The following is a 17,186-nucleotide window of genomic DNA, read 5'->3' as shown; positions in this document are numbered from 1 at the left end:
TTAAAAGTGTCCAGTATTTAGGCTTCTGTATAAGCCAAGGGAAAAGATGGCTCGGTGGTGAATGAAAGCAGGCTGTTTGTGCGTTTCCTACTCCAACCACCCGGTGCCAGATAAGAAAGTTCCTAGAGGCAGCAGGGTTCTTCGCATTTGGACCCTAAATTTCTTGCTCATGGCTAAGCCATTATATGAAGCCACAAAAAGGGGGAAAAGGAACCCCTCCTATGGGGAAAAGAGCAGAACATGGCCTTCAAAGAAATCAAGAAGGCTTTGATCCAGACCCCAGCATTAGGACTGCCAGACATGAAAAAGCCTTTTTACCTGTATGTTCATGAAAGTTAAGGAATAGCTACAGGAGTCTGGGTACAAATACTAGGGTCATGGTATTGGCCCATGGCATATTAGTCCAAAGGGCTAGACTTGGTGGCTATGGGATGGCCACCGTGTTTCAAGGCATTGGCAGCCACTGTCCTGTTAGCAGAAGATGCTAACAAGCTCAAATTGGGACAAAGGTTGATAATTTGGGTTCCCCACACGGTCATCACCCTGATGGAGCAGAGTGGGCATCACTGGCTTTCTAACCCTAGGATGTTAAAATATCAAGGGCTTTTGTGTGAAAACCCCTACATAACCTTGGAGATTGTGAATACTCTAAATCCAGCCACACTGCTGCCAATAGAATGGGTAGAGCATGGAAAGCCCATGTTGTGTGGCCCTGGGTATGACTGTTGTGTGGAAATACTGGATGAGGTTTTCTCAAGCCGAAAAGACATAAAGGACCAGCCCTTAAAAGACCCAGATGTCGAATACTTTACTGATGGGAGCAGCTTCATATCTGAAGGTGTCAGATGGGCTGGATATGCAGTGGTAACACTGAATTCAGTATCTGAAGCCCACCCTCTGCCAGTCGGAACTTTAGCCCAAATTGCTGAGCTAATAGCTCTCACTAGAGCATTGCTCTTGGCAAAAGGACAATCAGTAAACATCTATACTGACTCAAGGTATGCTTTTGCCACTTTGCATGCCCATGGAGCCATATATAAGGAAAGAGGGTTGTTAACTACTGAAGGAAAGAAAATAAAAAATTAAAAGGAAATAGAGCAGCTCTTAGAAGCCGTATGGGTTCCAAAAGAAGTAGCAGTCATCTATTGCAAAGGGCATCAAACAGAAGGAGGTGATGAGGCTAGAGGAAACAGAAAGGTGGACAGAGAAGCCAAAAGAGCTGCAATGACAGAGGTAACTAAGAAGGAAAAGGAAACCCTTACTATGCCTTTACTGGAGCTTCCCCTTACAGAACCCCCTAACTATTCTGCTAATGAAAAGGCTTGGTTTGAGCAGGAGAATGGAAGTTACCAGAAAGGAGGTTGGTGGAAGTTCTCAGATGGGAGGCTCGCCATCCCAGAAGCAATAGCCCCCCCACCCCAGTTCATAAAGCAGTTTCATCAAGGAACGCATATGGAGAAAACTGCATTAGAGACTCTTGTAGGATGGCATTTCTATGTGCCGCGTCTAATTGCCATCACTCGAACCATTTGTGAGCCACTGCAGGGGCCAACACAGCCCCCAGGGATTCAAAAAACTGAAGCTACACCTTGTGAAAACCTGCTTGTGGACTTTACCAAGCTGCCTCGAGTTGGAGGCTACCGGTACAGGAGGTTAACGTTTGTCTGCACTTTCTCAGGGTGGGTCGAGTCATTTCCCACCGGGACAGAGAAAGCTCGGGAAGTAACCAGGATCTTACTAAAGGACATTATTCCTAGATTTGGACTGCCTCTAACTTTAGAATCAGACAGTGGCCCAGCATTTGCGGCAGAAAATAGTACAACAGTTAATGCAGATGTTAAAAATCAAATGGAAACTGCATACAGCTTATCACCCACAGAGTTCTGGAAAAGCTGAAAAAATGAACCAGACATTCAAACAGCTGTTAAAGAAGTTTTGCCAAGAAACTCATCTAAGGTGGGATCAGGTGCTCCCCATGGTCCTTCTCCGAGTCAGGTGCACCCCTACTAAATTAACTGGTATTCACGCTATGAGATAGTGTTCAGCTGACCACCCGCAATCATAACTCAGATAAAAGGGGATTAGAGCAAGACACTGTCTCAAAAAAAAAAAAAAAAAGAAAGAAAGAAAGAAATTGGGGGATTAACCTTAAGAAGGCAAATGCAAGCCTTAGGTGAGGCCATGCAGGAAATACAAGGGTGGGTAAGAAAAAGAATACCTGTTAGCCTCACAGATGCAGTACATCCCTTCCAACCTGAAGACTCTGTCTAGGTCAAATGATGAAACCCAACCACTTTAGGGCCTTTATGGGATGGCCCCCATATTGTGATCTTGTCTACCACCACTGCTGTTAAAGTTGCAGGTATCACACCTTGGGTTCATCATAGCCAGCTGAAACCAGCAGCAGCCACTGCCCAGGACCAGTGGACCAGTCAACAAAATCCAGACCACCCGACACTGGTGAAACCAAGCCACGGCTGACAAGGACAACTGCCCTGCTCCGATCACACTGGAAGCTGGTTGGTCCACGCACAGCTGAAGCTTGAGAAAACATCAAGCCCTGCTCTAGTCACACAACCGGAAGCTGACTAGTCTACTCATGGCCGAAGCCTGAGGAAGTCAATGGTAGATAAGTAAATGTGGATTGAATTTACAAACAATAGTTATACTCCTACTTGTACTGATTTATTTTGCTGTCATATTATCTTTGTAAATGCTGCCAAGCTTGTTGCCCAGAAGGGTGCCCATGCATAGTATAAGTTTAATCATATTAGTAATACTGAAGCCACTGACACTTTCACCTATGGTCATAAAAGGGGAGCAGGATGACTGTCATCACTGTATGATAGAAGACTGGTCCAGAAAAGGTGTGACTAAAACTCTGTTATACCAGACCTACTATGAGTGTACAGGGACTCATACAGGAACTTGTGTCTATAACCAGACTAGTTACTCAGTCTGTGATCCTGGAAACAGGCAGCCCCAAGTATGTTATGACCCAGAGTTCTTGCCCTATGACTTCTGGTTTGAAGTCCAAATTGGCGAACCCGTAATGCCATCATACACAAACCCCACAGAAACCGGGGTCAGTAAACTTGTAAACAAAATGGAATTATTCCCTTACTCTCATAAAGGGCCTGTCTTCATACATTTTGATGCCTGCCAAGCTGCACATCTCAGTAAGCTAAGTAATATTGGGACCATCTGTAAAAATCTAGGACAAGAAAGAGTCAGCACAGAGCCACCAAGGCTGTAATAGGAGAGTCCAAAAAAGACTGCCCTGATTGTGATAATCAGTGGACCACACATGAATTTAAACAGCACCTCTACACAGGAAGGGTTGCTCTATTTGCCAGCCAAGAGGCAACTATAGGGTGCACAACTGAAACATGCAACCCACTCAATCTGACAATACTAAAGCCAAATATGCCTTTCTGGACTAAAGGGTATAAAGGGTTACTAATTTTTGATCAGGTGGGAGCACTCCTAGGACTTGGTATTCCTCTAGTCATCACAAAGAAAACCCAAAGGACCCAAATTCAAGTTAGCCCGATACAACAGTTTAGATTTTATAAATCTTTCAGTTTAATCCTGAACACTTTAATCCTGAAATATCAGAAATTCAAATTCCTCCTATATCAGCTGAAAATCTGCTTGCCCAGCTAGCCAAAAGTATTGCTAATAATTTACGAGTTACTTCATGTTATGTATGTGGAGGTACTAATATGTGAGATCAATGGCCCTGGGATGCCAGAGAATTGATGCCACAAGACAATTTTACCTTGCCTGAATTTGTTACAAAATTCAGCAAATCCAAGTGTTTGGCTATTAAGGAACCCCATCATCATAAAATACTGTATCGCCCATTGGGGCAAGGCCTTTCAGAACCAGGTAGGGGAAACAACTTGCCTAGGTCAACAATATTTTGAAGAAATTGAAAACAGAACACAAGGGAGAAGCTTTATAGACAATTCCTCTGTGTCAGATTTTAATCCCTTTTTGCAGTTCCCAACACTAAATCAATCATGGTACCAATTAGATGCTCCAGCTGTTTAGAGAGAACCTGCAGGGTTATATTGCATCTGTGGAACAAAGGTTTATCAATTACTACCCGATAAATGGACAGGGGCATGTGTATTAGGAAAAATATAGCCATCTTTTTTCCTACTCCCACTGCAGCAAAGGGAAAATCCAAGCTATTTGGGATATGATGAAGGCAGAAAAAGAGTCAGAAGACATGTGTTTACAAAAATAAGTACTGTGGAAAAAATAAATACTAACATTAAAAAGGACACTGAAATGGGGAGCTGGAACAATAATAAATGGCCCCCTGAAAGAATTATCAAATACTGTGGACCAGCCACCTGGGCACAGGATGGGTCATGGGGATACTGTACTCCTATTTATATGTTAAACCACATCATAAGGTTGCCAGCAGTTCTGGAAATTATAGTCAATGAAACAGCCCGAGCCTTAGGCTTGCTAGCCATACAAGTGATCTAGATGAAAGATGCCATTTATCAGAACAGGTTAGCACTGGATTATCTTTTAGCTTTAGGAGGAGTGTGTGGAAAACTTAATTTAACAAATTGCTGCTTACAAATTGATGACGATGGAAAAGGTACATTTGTGTCAAGCACCAAAAGGGGAGAATGAAGAAGGAATTAATGAAATCAACTATAAATTAATAGTAGTAGTAATACATATTTTAAAATCCTCTTAAAGTTGCTGTGAAGTGTGACAACGCCCCCCCTTCCCCCGCCGGCCTTACACTCAAGTTAAAAGAGAATGTTAACAGCCTGTCTTGTCTCTGTGGACAGTGGACCTTATCTATACTCCCCAACTCCAAATACTTCAGGTTTATTACAGGCCAGTGAGCTCCTGCATGGCTGCAGGGTCACAAGACCGTTACGTTTAGGTTGCAAGACATGTCTTTCTCAAGATGTAAGAAATGTTGTAATGCTTGATTAACTGCCTTTGTTTCTCACTTCTGTAACTTGCTTCCCACCTCACATAGTTCCTGCCTTAAGATGTTTAAAAGTAGGAAAAGCCCTTAGTTTGGGGCTCATACTTTCTGGACATATGTCCGGCTGGGCCGGTGATCACCTTAATAGACTCTCCTGAACCTTTTCGATCTCTCTGGTCTTTGATTGTCCCACAACAAATTGAACTTCTGCCTCACCATTTGTTAGATGTGTGATTTTTTGGCATGTTACCTAACTTTTCTGTGTTTTGATTTCTTTATCTGTGAAATGAATATAATAGTAGTGTCTATTTCATAAAGCAAGACATAGCTCCTGGCACCTAGTAGTGCTCAATACATGTTAACAGTATTCTCTATCTACAACTCTAACTGGTAATTGAGAAAATTATCCAGCTTTCTAAGTTTTGTTGGGGTTGTTATATTTATTGACAGATTTAATTGGGAATTTTTCTGTTACTGGAGGCAGCACAGCATAATGGAAAATGTCCTTTTTTAGCTTCCTTGCTACCTTTTTTGTGACTGCAGGACTGATTTTTCATACAGTGTTCTGACAAGACCAAGTTCTTCTAATACTTTGCCTTTTATTATAGTAAGTAACCTAGTATCTCTTTAAAACAGTTCTTACATTCATTTTATTCATCTCACTAGCTGTACTGCATTCATCCATCTAGCAAATGTTTGTTAAACACCCAATTTATGCTCAGTTTTAATAAACACTGTAGAGAATTTGCTCCCTTAACCCCCAACAAAAATTATTTTATTGATTCTGTCCTTAACAAGCTGGGGAAAGAAGTAACTTAAAAACATTTTGAAAAAAATGTAAGTATATAATCATACTGTATTTAAATGTAATCAACTGTCAAACATGTAATAAAAACAAGTAGTGAGAAAGAAGAGAAGGCAATTAATATTAGCTAGACTTGTTAGACAAAGGATATTGGGAAAGATTGTACTTGACGAGGGCATGAAGAACAGGTAGGTTTTTTAGTTCTTCAAGAACTAAAGGGTATTTTGTCTGAGAATAAAATAATGTATTAGTAATACTTCTTGGACAATTTTATAAATCAAGTGAATAAACCTACCTTAAAATACATATTACAATTTTAAAAGTACTTTCTATATATTAAACTTGAAATATATTGCTTTGTTAAATTGTACTTTTCATACTGTTTCAATCCAAATGAATAAACAGTTGAGCACTATAGGTGTAGGCCCTGTTAGACAGTCCAGCCACAAATATGAATGTGTCATGATCCTCTGATCCTCAAGGAACTCAGAATTGTGGGAAATACGGGTAAATATATTACACATGTAAAAATAGAAGATGATGAAAGCATGGAAGTAATACAGAGGAAGTACGATAATTGTGTGAGAAAGTTTCAGAAGACTTCACAAATAATTGACATTTGAACAGTGTTTTAAAGGATGAATAAAAGTTCCGTAAGTCAAAAAAAGAAGGAAAATTCAATTAGAGGGAATAATTTAGTTATTACATTTCACACTTTAATGAACTTCATCCATTTTTGTCCATAGTTACCTTAATATATTTTGACTCAAACATTTTCTGATAAAATTACTACATTGATTCTTTTTCTCATTTTCAAGTAGAAATAGTAGAGACATTACCCACTGACAAAATAATATATGAATGAAAGAGTAGACCTTAATATTGATAGATACATGTATTATAATACATGTATACATCTTTTTGCGGAAGAAGAATGTGAAAATGGGAATAGGTTTTGTTTTGGTTGGTTGGTTTTTTCCAATTTTTATTTTAGATTCAGGAGGTAGGTACATGTGCAGGTTTCTTACTTGGTTATACTGTGTGATGCTGAGGTTTACAGTATGATGATGTTGGTAGTTTGATAGGAATAGCATTGAATCTGTAAATTTCTTTAGGTAGTATGGCCATTTTAATGGTATCAGTTCTTCCAATCCATGAGCATGGAATGTTTATCCATTTGTTTGTGTCATCTATAATTTCTTTTAGCAGTGCTGTGTAGTTCTCTTTTCACCTCCTTGGTTAGATGTATTCCAGATATTTTATTTTGTGTGTGTGTGTCTATTGTATGTAGGATTGCATTATTGGTTTGGCTCTAAGCTTGAATGTCATTGGTGTAGAGACATGCTACTGATTTTTGTACAGTGATTTTGTATCCTGAAAATTTACTGAAGTCAGGAATAGGTTTAAAATGAAGACTTTTTGAAAAAGAATACTAGAGAAAAAAGAGTGTGCTCAAAGCTCTACATGAGTTTTAGGCATTTTATAGTAAATGCAACATGGTTTAAAAAGTTTTTGTGTGTTCAGATATTAAACTACTTGCAAGAATATACTTTTGTAATGTCATGATTAATGAATACTTTAAAAGTAATATACAAATTTTCCTTTAATACTTTCAAAAATGATACCTCCCAAAATAAATTATTAATGGTACACTTTTACATCAAATGACCCTGTAATGTAGACCATGTAAAGTAGAATAGACCAGAATGGATTTAAATTCAATCATAGAGAGAAATGTGGGTGGCTGTACATTCCAACACCCCTTTGCTAACAGATCCAAGTATTTGAATATATTGTGATGGGGCACCTTATAACTCTGACAACATCACTGACTTCACAAACCGGCTCTTCTCTTTGAGCTCTTTAAATGTGATTGTCTATTTTGAAGACCTGAGGAACATAGAGCATCTAAATGTACACAAAGATTCATTAGGTCTAATTTGATGCTGCTCTCCATAATAATAATGATAAAAATTATGGCTTCTGCATTGAATCCTAAGTAGTGTTTTCCAGGTGCAATTACTGTGTAATTTTAATTATAAAAATCCTTGAGGTAGGTACTGTTATTATCCCTGCTTGAGTTAGAGTAGCAGAGAGTTTAGGAATAAAACTTATCTAAGGTCACTGCTGGAAAGCTGCAAAACTGAGAACTGAATTGAGGTCTGTTTGAGTCAATGATCATGCCCTGAACTATGCAGGCCATTAAGACTGGATCTCATAGCACAGTTTAAATCTTGATGGGAGGAAAGGTTGAAGAGCATGACTCCAATCTGGCCATTTGAGAAACCCTACAAATTCGAGGAGCACATAATCCCAGACTGCCTTGTTATGTCTCCTTTTTTACCCCAGAACAACTGCTTTATAAATAAGTCATGGTCCAAAAATGTCCATGATAATTGGGCCTTAATTTCCTATATATCCAGTTTTAATATTGTGCCATTTTTTGTTTTAATTCCCATTTCCTGCAGATTCTGGCTTGCTATATTTATAAGAACACTAAACCTGATAGTAAACAGAATGAGGATCATGCACAAAGTCCATATGATAACAAAATATACCATCACATCTTCACCTTCTCTTTTTGCTCTTTCATTCTTTCTTTCCCATCATCTCTTATTTTCTTCCAAACTCTAGTTTCTTGCTTTCAGTTTTAACTATATACTTCAAATGTATAAACTACACACCACAGCACATTTTTATATGTGTTGATTAATTTATTTCATTTCTAATAATTTATTATATTTTGTTAGGCATTAGAGACTACATTAGATAATGTTGATGCATGGATCAAATTTTAATAGAGAAGGATCAGAGGAGCAAAAAGGGATTTCTAGATCTTTGAAAATGATAGAGATAGCTGTATTGCCTGACAACTTCTAGACTCTCATTAAATATTTTATAAACAGTCTAAAGGACTATCCCATAAAGGATCAAACCAAAAATGCTCATATTTTTAATAATTTTAATTACATGATTATAGACATCATGTAGACATAGAGACATCTATATGTCCTTCTAAAGCAATATGTATTTTCATGATTAGAAAATAGCATCAATGAAACTCTACTCTCTAATCTAATACCTAGTAGTTGAATCTTTTTAAACAATTTCAAAAACTTCATGATGAACTCTGGTGAGTTGTAGAAAATCTATGGAAATAGAAAATCTATCTTATATAACCCTTAAACTTTTCAGGACTGGAAAATTTGCTATACTGGATTGTTAGATAGCCTATATTGAGTCTCTGGTAATTCAAGACCAATCAAGATTTTAGAGGAGAATACTGCATGAGGTCAAAGTTAAGGCTATACCCAAAACACAGCTTTCTTCCCATTCATTTTGTGGGTGTTACTTACTATTACAGCCTCTCTGGGTTTGGGCTGTAATACCTCCTGAGAATAAAGAGCTTCATAATATAATACCTTAGTGTCACCATAATTTATTTTATTTTATGTAAATAAATTGCAAGCTCCAGGAAATACCAAGTAGTTCTAATATTGCAGCACTAGGTGAATGAGGTCACAATATCCTCTTTTTATTTTATAGATGCTAATCTTCACCCAGATCTTCTTTTAATTGTCAACTTCTATGGCAGCTCTCAGTTCCATTAAGCATAATTCAAAAATATCAAAACTTTCTGACCTATATCATATCCCCCCCAGTACCATGGTTTCTGTGCTTCCCAAAACAAACAGTTTCTCTCATAGTCAGCTTACCCTTTTTTTGTTTGTTCCATGACAGAGTTTTGCTCTGTCGCCCAGTCTGGAGTGCAGTGGCATGATCTCGGCTCACTGCAACCTCCACCTCCTGGATTCAAGCAATTTTTCTGCCTCAGCCTCTCGTGTACTGGGATTACAGGCGCCCACCACCGCGCCTAGCTAATTTTTGTATTTTTGGTAGAGACAGGATTTCACCATGTTGGCCAGGCTGATCTCAAACTCCTGACCTCATGATCCACCTGCCGCAGCCTCACAAAGGCTGGGATTACAGGCATTAGCCACTGTGCCCGACCTAGTCAACCTAGTCTTATTGGAAACTTCTGTGGTTTGAATGTGTCCCCCCAAAAGTTCATGTGTTCAAAACCTAATCCACAGTGCAACAGTGTTAAGAGGTGAGGCCTAATAGGAGGTGATTGAGTCATGAGGGCAGAGCTTTTATGGATGGATTAATGTTGTTGTCTCAGGAGTGGGGGAGTTATAAAGTGATTTTGGCTCCTGGTATCTCTTTCGCGTGTACTCACTTGCCCTTTTACCCTTCTGCCATGAGATAATGAAGCAAGGAGCGCTTCATCTGAGGCAGCTTCCCAATCTTAGACTTCTCATCCTCCAGAACTTTGAGCTAAGTAAATGTCTCTTCTTTCTAAATTACCCAGTCTTTGGTATTCTGTTATAGCAACAGAAAATGGACTAAGGAAGGTTACAGAAGACTTCAAAATCTACTATTATTTTTAGGGCAATACCCTCTGCTTTTTAACATAAAAACCACTTGTATTAGTTTTAAGAAAGAAGTAAGGGGCTTGCCCTGGTAAATTGGTATAAGCAATATTTTGTGTCCATGATTTCACTTGGTTATCTTAAAATAATGATGCTTAAGTAGTGACTTTCTCAGGTCAGGCTTTAGCTCCCAGATGAAACTACTAAGTATATGTTTGTTTGTACATGTCAGTCCCAAGCCTGACCCTCCCTTGGTCCGCAAAGAAAGTAGTTTCTGTATCCATGAGAAAAAATAAGCACTAAGGACTTTGCCCCTAGTGTTCAGACTTATTATGTTACCTGTGTGTATTTTACTTCATGATTGGAATCTCATTGTGAGTATCTCCATTGCCTTGTTTCTCATTCATTGCCTCCCTTAGTTTCTGTAATAAAGGACTATGGCATAGTAAACAAACTGTCTAAAGGAATATTCCACATAAAAGGGCAAGCTAGGTAGAAAAAGCCTGGCCAGTTATAGCATATTTCTGTTACATAAGGACATCAGTTTGCGTATGTTTTTCCAAGGTGTAATCAGAATTTGAAGTTCTTACTGTAAACCAGATACAGACTACTTTTACAAATTGGTTTTTTAAATGTGATGGCTACAGACTGTCCATCCTAAGCTGATTGCACTGAGTGATTGCTGACCTGCATCTTTCTAGGGTAAAGCCCCCAGGGGACAAGCAAAAGACCCTTGGTCACAGCCACTTCTAAGGTCCTTTCCTCTGCTGCCTCCAAGTTGAGGAAGGAACATATACCCTGAAATTGTTCTAGAGCTACAGCAGGCTGCCCAAGAGTTCCAAGCCACAATCTCCAGCCAGCAGTCAAAGGGGACAGGAGCCCACAATTTCAGAGCATTGAGAGGGCACACAGCTGCAACTATGAGGAAAGAAAGGAGAGCCACACAACCAAGCAAGAGTCTACCAAGAGACCAGTATACCTAAGCACCTCCTACTGGATCACATCCCAAAGCTTCAGCTACAAATATACCTTGCTAACATATCCCACTGTGAAACCAAAGACAACAAGTCAGTGAGAGTCAAATAAAGACTCTGCGAAAAGCATTGGCCCTGTGAAAACATCCGTAAAAGAAGTCTCTTGACTATACTCAATCTATGCCTCCTTAAAGGAACACTCACATGCAGACGTGAGAAAGAACCAATGCAAGAACTCTAGTAATGCAAATGGCCAGAGTGTGGTGTCACCTCCAAGCAACTGCACCAGTTCTCCAACAAGAGTTTTTTTTTTTTTTTTAGACAGAGTCTCGCTCTGTCGCCCAGGCTGGAGCACAGTGGCACAATCTCAATCTCGGCTCACTGCAAGCTCTACCTCCCAGGTTCATGCCATTCTCATGCCTCAGCCTCCCATGTAGCTGGGACCACAGGTGCCCGCCACCATGCCCAGCTAATTTTTTGTATTTTTTAGTAGAGACGGGATTTCACCATGTTAGCCAGGATGGTCTTCATCTCCTGACCTCATGATCCGCCCGCCTCAGCCTCCCAAAGTGCTGGGATTACAGGCGTGAGCCACTGTGCCCGGCCAAGAGTTCTTAACTAGGCTGAGCTGGCTGAAATTACAAAAATAGAATTCAGAATATGGATAGAAATGAAGATCAAAATTCGGGAGAACAGCAAAACTCAATCCAAGGAAACTAAGAATCATAGTAAAATGATACAGGAGCTGAAGGACAAAATAGCTGATATAAAAAAGAGCCTAATGAATCTGACAAGGCTGAAAAACACAATAAAAGTATTTCACAATGCAATCAGAAGTATTAACAACAGAATAGACCAAGCTGAGGAAAGAATCTCAGAACGTGAAGACTGGCTCTTGGAAATAAGACACTCAGACAAAAATAAAGAAAAAAGAATGAAGAGGAATGAGCAAAACCTCTGAGAAGTATGGGATTATGTAAACAGGCCAAATCTATGAATCACTGGCATTGTTGAAAGGGAAGGGAGAAAGCAAACAACTTGCAAAACATATTTCAGGATATTGTCTATCAAAAATTTTCCAAACTTGCTAGAGAAGCCAACAGTCAAATTCAGGAAATACAGAGAACCCCTGCAAGATTCTACACAAGATTACCCCCAATACATGTAATCATCAGATTTTCCAAGGTTGAAATGAAAGAAAGAATATTAAAGGCAGCTACAGAAAAAGGACAGGTCACTTACAAAGAGAACCCCATTAGGCTAACAGTTGGCCTCTCAGCTGAAATCCTACAAGCCAGAAAAGATTGGGGACCTACATTCAACATTCTTAAAGAAAAACAGATATTTCATATCCAGGTAAACTAAGCTTCCTAAGTGATGGAGAAATAAGATCCTTTTCAGGTAAGCAAACGTTCTAGGAGTTTGTTACCACCAGACCTGCCTTACAAGAGATTTTGAAAGGGACACTAAATACAGAAAGGAAAGACCACCACCAGCAAATACAAAAACATACTTAAATACACAGACCAGTGACATTGTAAAGCAACCACACAAGCAAGGCAGAATAACCAGGTAACAACACAATGATAGGATCGAATCTACACATGTCTGCACTAAGCTTGAATGTACATGGTCTAAATGCCCCAGTTAAAAGGCACAAGAGTGGCAAGCTGGGTAAAAAAGCAAGACCCAATGGTACACTGTCTTCAAGAGATGCATCTCATGTGTAATGACACCCATAGACTCAAAGTAAAGTGATGGAGGGAAATCTACCAAGCAAATCGAAAACAGAAAAAAAGCAGGAGTTGCAATCCTAATTTCAGACAAAACAGAGTTTAAATGAACAAAGATCAAGAAAGGCATTACATAATGATAAAGGGATTAATTCAACAAGAAGACCTAACTATCCTAAATATATATGCACCTAACACAGGAGCAGCTAGATTCATAAAGGAAGTTCTTAGAGATCTACAAAGAGATATAGACTACCACATAATAATAATGACAGACTTAAAAACTCCAGTGACAGTATTAGACAGATCATTAAGCCAGAAAATTAACAAATATATTCAGAACCTGAACTCAGCCTTGGACCAAATGGATCTGATAGACCTGTACAGAACTCTCCACCAAACAACAACAGAATGCACATTCTTCTCATTGCCTTGTGGCACATATTCTAAAATCTACCACATAACTGGATGTAAAACAATCCTCAGCAAATGCAAAGGAACTGAAATTACACCAAACACATTCTCGGACCACAGCAGAATAAAAGTAGAAGTCAAGACTAGGAAAATTGCTCAAAACCATGCAATTACATGGAAATTTAACAATATGCCCCTGAATAACTTTAGGATAAATAATGAAATTAAGGCAGAAATCAATAAGTTCTTTGAAACTAATGAGACTAAAGATCCAACATACCAAAATCTCCAGGATACAGCTAAAGTAGTGCTAAGAGGGAAATTCATAGCTCTAAATGCCCAGTTAGAAAGATCTTGAATTAACAACCTAACATCACAACTGAAAGAATTAGAGAAGCAAGAATATATCAACCCCAAATCTAGCAGAAGACAAGAAATAACCAAAATCAGAGCTAAACTGATGGAAAATTAGACATGAAAAACCATTTTGAAGATCAACAAATCCAGGAGTTGGTTTTCTGAAAAAAAATAATAAGGCTGCTAGCTAGACTAATGAAGAGAGAAGATCCAAACAAACAGAATTAGAAATGATGAAGGGGATGTTAATACTGACCCCACGGAAATAAAAATAACCATCAGAAACTACTGTAAACACCTCTATGCACACAAAATAGAAAACCTAGAAGAGGTGGATAAATTCCTGGACACATAAACCCTCCCAAGACTGATCCAGGAAAAAACGGATTCCCAGAACAGAACAATAATGAGCTCCATAATTGAATCAATAATAAATAGCCTACCAACCAAAAGAAGCCCAGGACCAGAAGGATTCATAACCAAATTTTTCCAGACATACAAATAAGAGCTGGTACAATTTCTACTGAAACTATTCCAAAAAATTGAGGAGGAGGGACTCTTGAGTAGGTTTATTCTATGAGACCAGTCTCATCCTGATACCAAAACCTGGCAGAGACTCAGCAAAAAAAGAAAACTTTGTGCCAGTATCTTTGATGAACACTGATGCAAAAATTCTCAACAAAATATTCTCAAACCAAATCCAGCAGCACATCAAAAAGCTCATCCACCATGATCAACTTGGTTTCATTCCCAAGATGTAAGGTTGGTTCAACATATGCAAATCAGTAAATGTGATTCTTCATATAAACAGAACTAAAGACAAAAACCACATGATTATAGATGCGGAAAGGCTTTTGACAAAATTCACAATTTCTTCATGTTAAAAACTCTCAATAAACTAGGTATTGAAGGAGCATACCTCAAAATAATAAGAGCCATTTATGACAAACCCAAAGTCAACGTCATACTGAATGGGCAAAAGCTGGAAGCATTCCCCTTGAAAACTGGCACAAGACAAGAATGCCCTCCTCTACCACTTCTATTCAAGATAGTATTGGAAGTGTTGATCAGAGCAATCAGTCAAGACAAAGAAATGAAGAGAACCTGAATAGGAAGGGAAGAAATCAAACCATCCCTGTTTGTAAATGACACAATTCTATATCTAGAAAACCCCATAGTATTGGTCCAAAAGCTCCTTCAAGTAATAAACAACTTCAAAAAAGTTTTAGAATACAAAATCAATGTACAAAAATCACTAGCACACCTGTACACCAACAACAGCCAACCTGAGAGTCAAATCAGAAAGGCATTACCATTCACAATTGCAACAAAGAGAATAAAATACCTAGGAAGACAGCAAACTAGGGAAGTAAAAGATCTTACAATGAGAATGACAAAACACTGCTCAAAGAAATCAGTGATGGTACAAATAAATGCAAAAACATTCTATGCCCACTCATAGGGAGAATCAATGTCATTAAAATGGCCATAACTGCTCAAAGCAATATACAGATTCAGTGTTATTCCTACGAAACTACCAAAAACATTCTTTACAGAATTAAATAAAACTATCTTAAAATTCATATGAAACCAAAAAAGAGCTCAAATAGCCAAGGCAATCCTAAGCAAAAAGAACAAAACAGGAGGCATCACATTACCTGTCTTCATACTATACTACAAGGCTACAGTAACCAAAACACCATGGTACCAGTACAAAAGCAGGCACGCAGAACAATGGAACAGAATAGAGAGCCCAGAAACAAGGCTGCACACCTAAAAACTATCTGATCTTCAACAAAGCTGACAAAAACCATAGGGAAAAGACTCCCTGTTCAATAAATGGTGCTGGGATAAAACTAGCTGGCCATATGCAGAAGATTGAAGCTGAACCCCTTCCTTACACTATATAAAAAAGTCAACTCAAGATGGATTAAAGACTAAATATAAAGCCCAAGACTATAAAAACTCTGGAAGATATCCTAGGCAATAGCACCCTGGGCATAGGAATGGGCAAAGATTTCATGACAATGACGCCAAAAGCAATCGCAACAAAAGCAAACATTGACAAATGGTATGTAATTAAATTTAAGAGCTCTGCACAGCAAATGAAACTATCAACAGAGTAAGCAGACAACCTACAGAATGGGAGAAAATATTTGCAAACTATGCATCTGAAAAGTATAATTCCAGCATCAATAAGAAACTTAGACAAATTTACAAGAGAAAAACAACCCCATTAACCACTGGACAAAGGATATGAATAGAAACCTTTGAAAAGAAGACATACATGCAGCCAACAAGCATATTTTAAAAAGCTCAATATCACTGATCATTAGAGAAATGAGAATTAAAACCACAAGAAGATGCCATCTCATGCCAGTCAATATGACTATTATTAAAAAGTCAAAATAATGGATGCTAATGAGGTTGCAGAGAAAAAGGGAACACTTGCACACTGTTGGTGGGAGTGTAAATTAGCTCAACCATCGTGGAAAGCAGTATAGTGATTCCTCAAAGACCTAAAAGCGGAACTACCATTTAGCCCAGCAATTCCATTGTTGGGCATATACCCAGAGGAATCTAAATAATTCTACCATAAAGGCACATGCACACAAATGCTCACTGCAGCACTATTCACAATCACAAAGACATGGAATCAACCTAGATGCCCATCAATGACAGATTGGATAAAGAAAATGTGGTACATATACACCATGCAACCATAAAAAAGAACGAGATCATGTCCTTTGTGGACGGATCTAGAGGCTATTATTCTTAGTAAACTAACACAGAAACAATATTAAATACCACATGTTCTCACTTATAAATGGGAGCTAAATGATGAGAACTCATGAGCACAAAGAAGGGAACAACAGACACAAGAGTCAACTTGAGGATGGAAGGGTGGAAGAAGAGAGAAGAGAAGAGAAAAAATAACTGTTGGGTACTAAGCTTAACACCTGGGTGATGAAATAATCTGTACAACAAATGCCTGTGACATGAGTTTACCTATATAACAAACCAGCACATGTACCCTGAGCCTAAAATAAGAGTTTTTTAAAAAGTGATGGCTAATTAAAGATGCCCCTTGTTATGTTTATCTAATCTCTCTTTTTTAGACCAAAAATAATCCTCTCTTCCAGATCATCTTCCCCAAAGTATTTGGTTAAAAAATTGCCTGCCATTGAACATACCTAGGATTTCAGAAATCTGTCCTAGCACAGTTCAAGTGAAAATTTTAACAAAACACAGATGGAATAAGATGGCTTCGTAAGTTTATGTTTTCATGTAACCTTTCTATTCCAAACGAAAATGAAGAATGATAAAAAAGGAAAAAATAAGAGAAATTAAGAAATGAGGTAAACATTTTCATGAACTAGAAATAAAACGCAAATGCAAAGCAAGGAACCAAGCTGAGGCCAAGGGCTGTGACTTCTGGGACAGAACATAGATGGTGATTTTGGGACTAAGGGTGCATATAGCAGATGGACCCTAAGGTGATTC

Source organism: Gorilla gorilla, chromosome 3 (assembly GCF_029281585.2).
Source record: "Gorilla gorilla gorilla isolate KB3781 chromosome 3, NHGRI_mGorGor1-v2.1_pri, whole genome shotgun sequence".
Lineage (NCBI taxonomy): Eukaryota > Metazoa > Chordata > Mammalia > Primates > Hominidae > Gorilla > Gorilla gorilla.
This window is presented reverse-complemented; position numbering follows the sequence as displayed.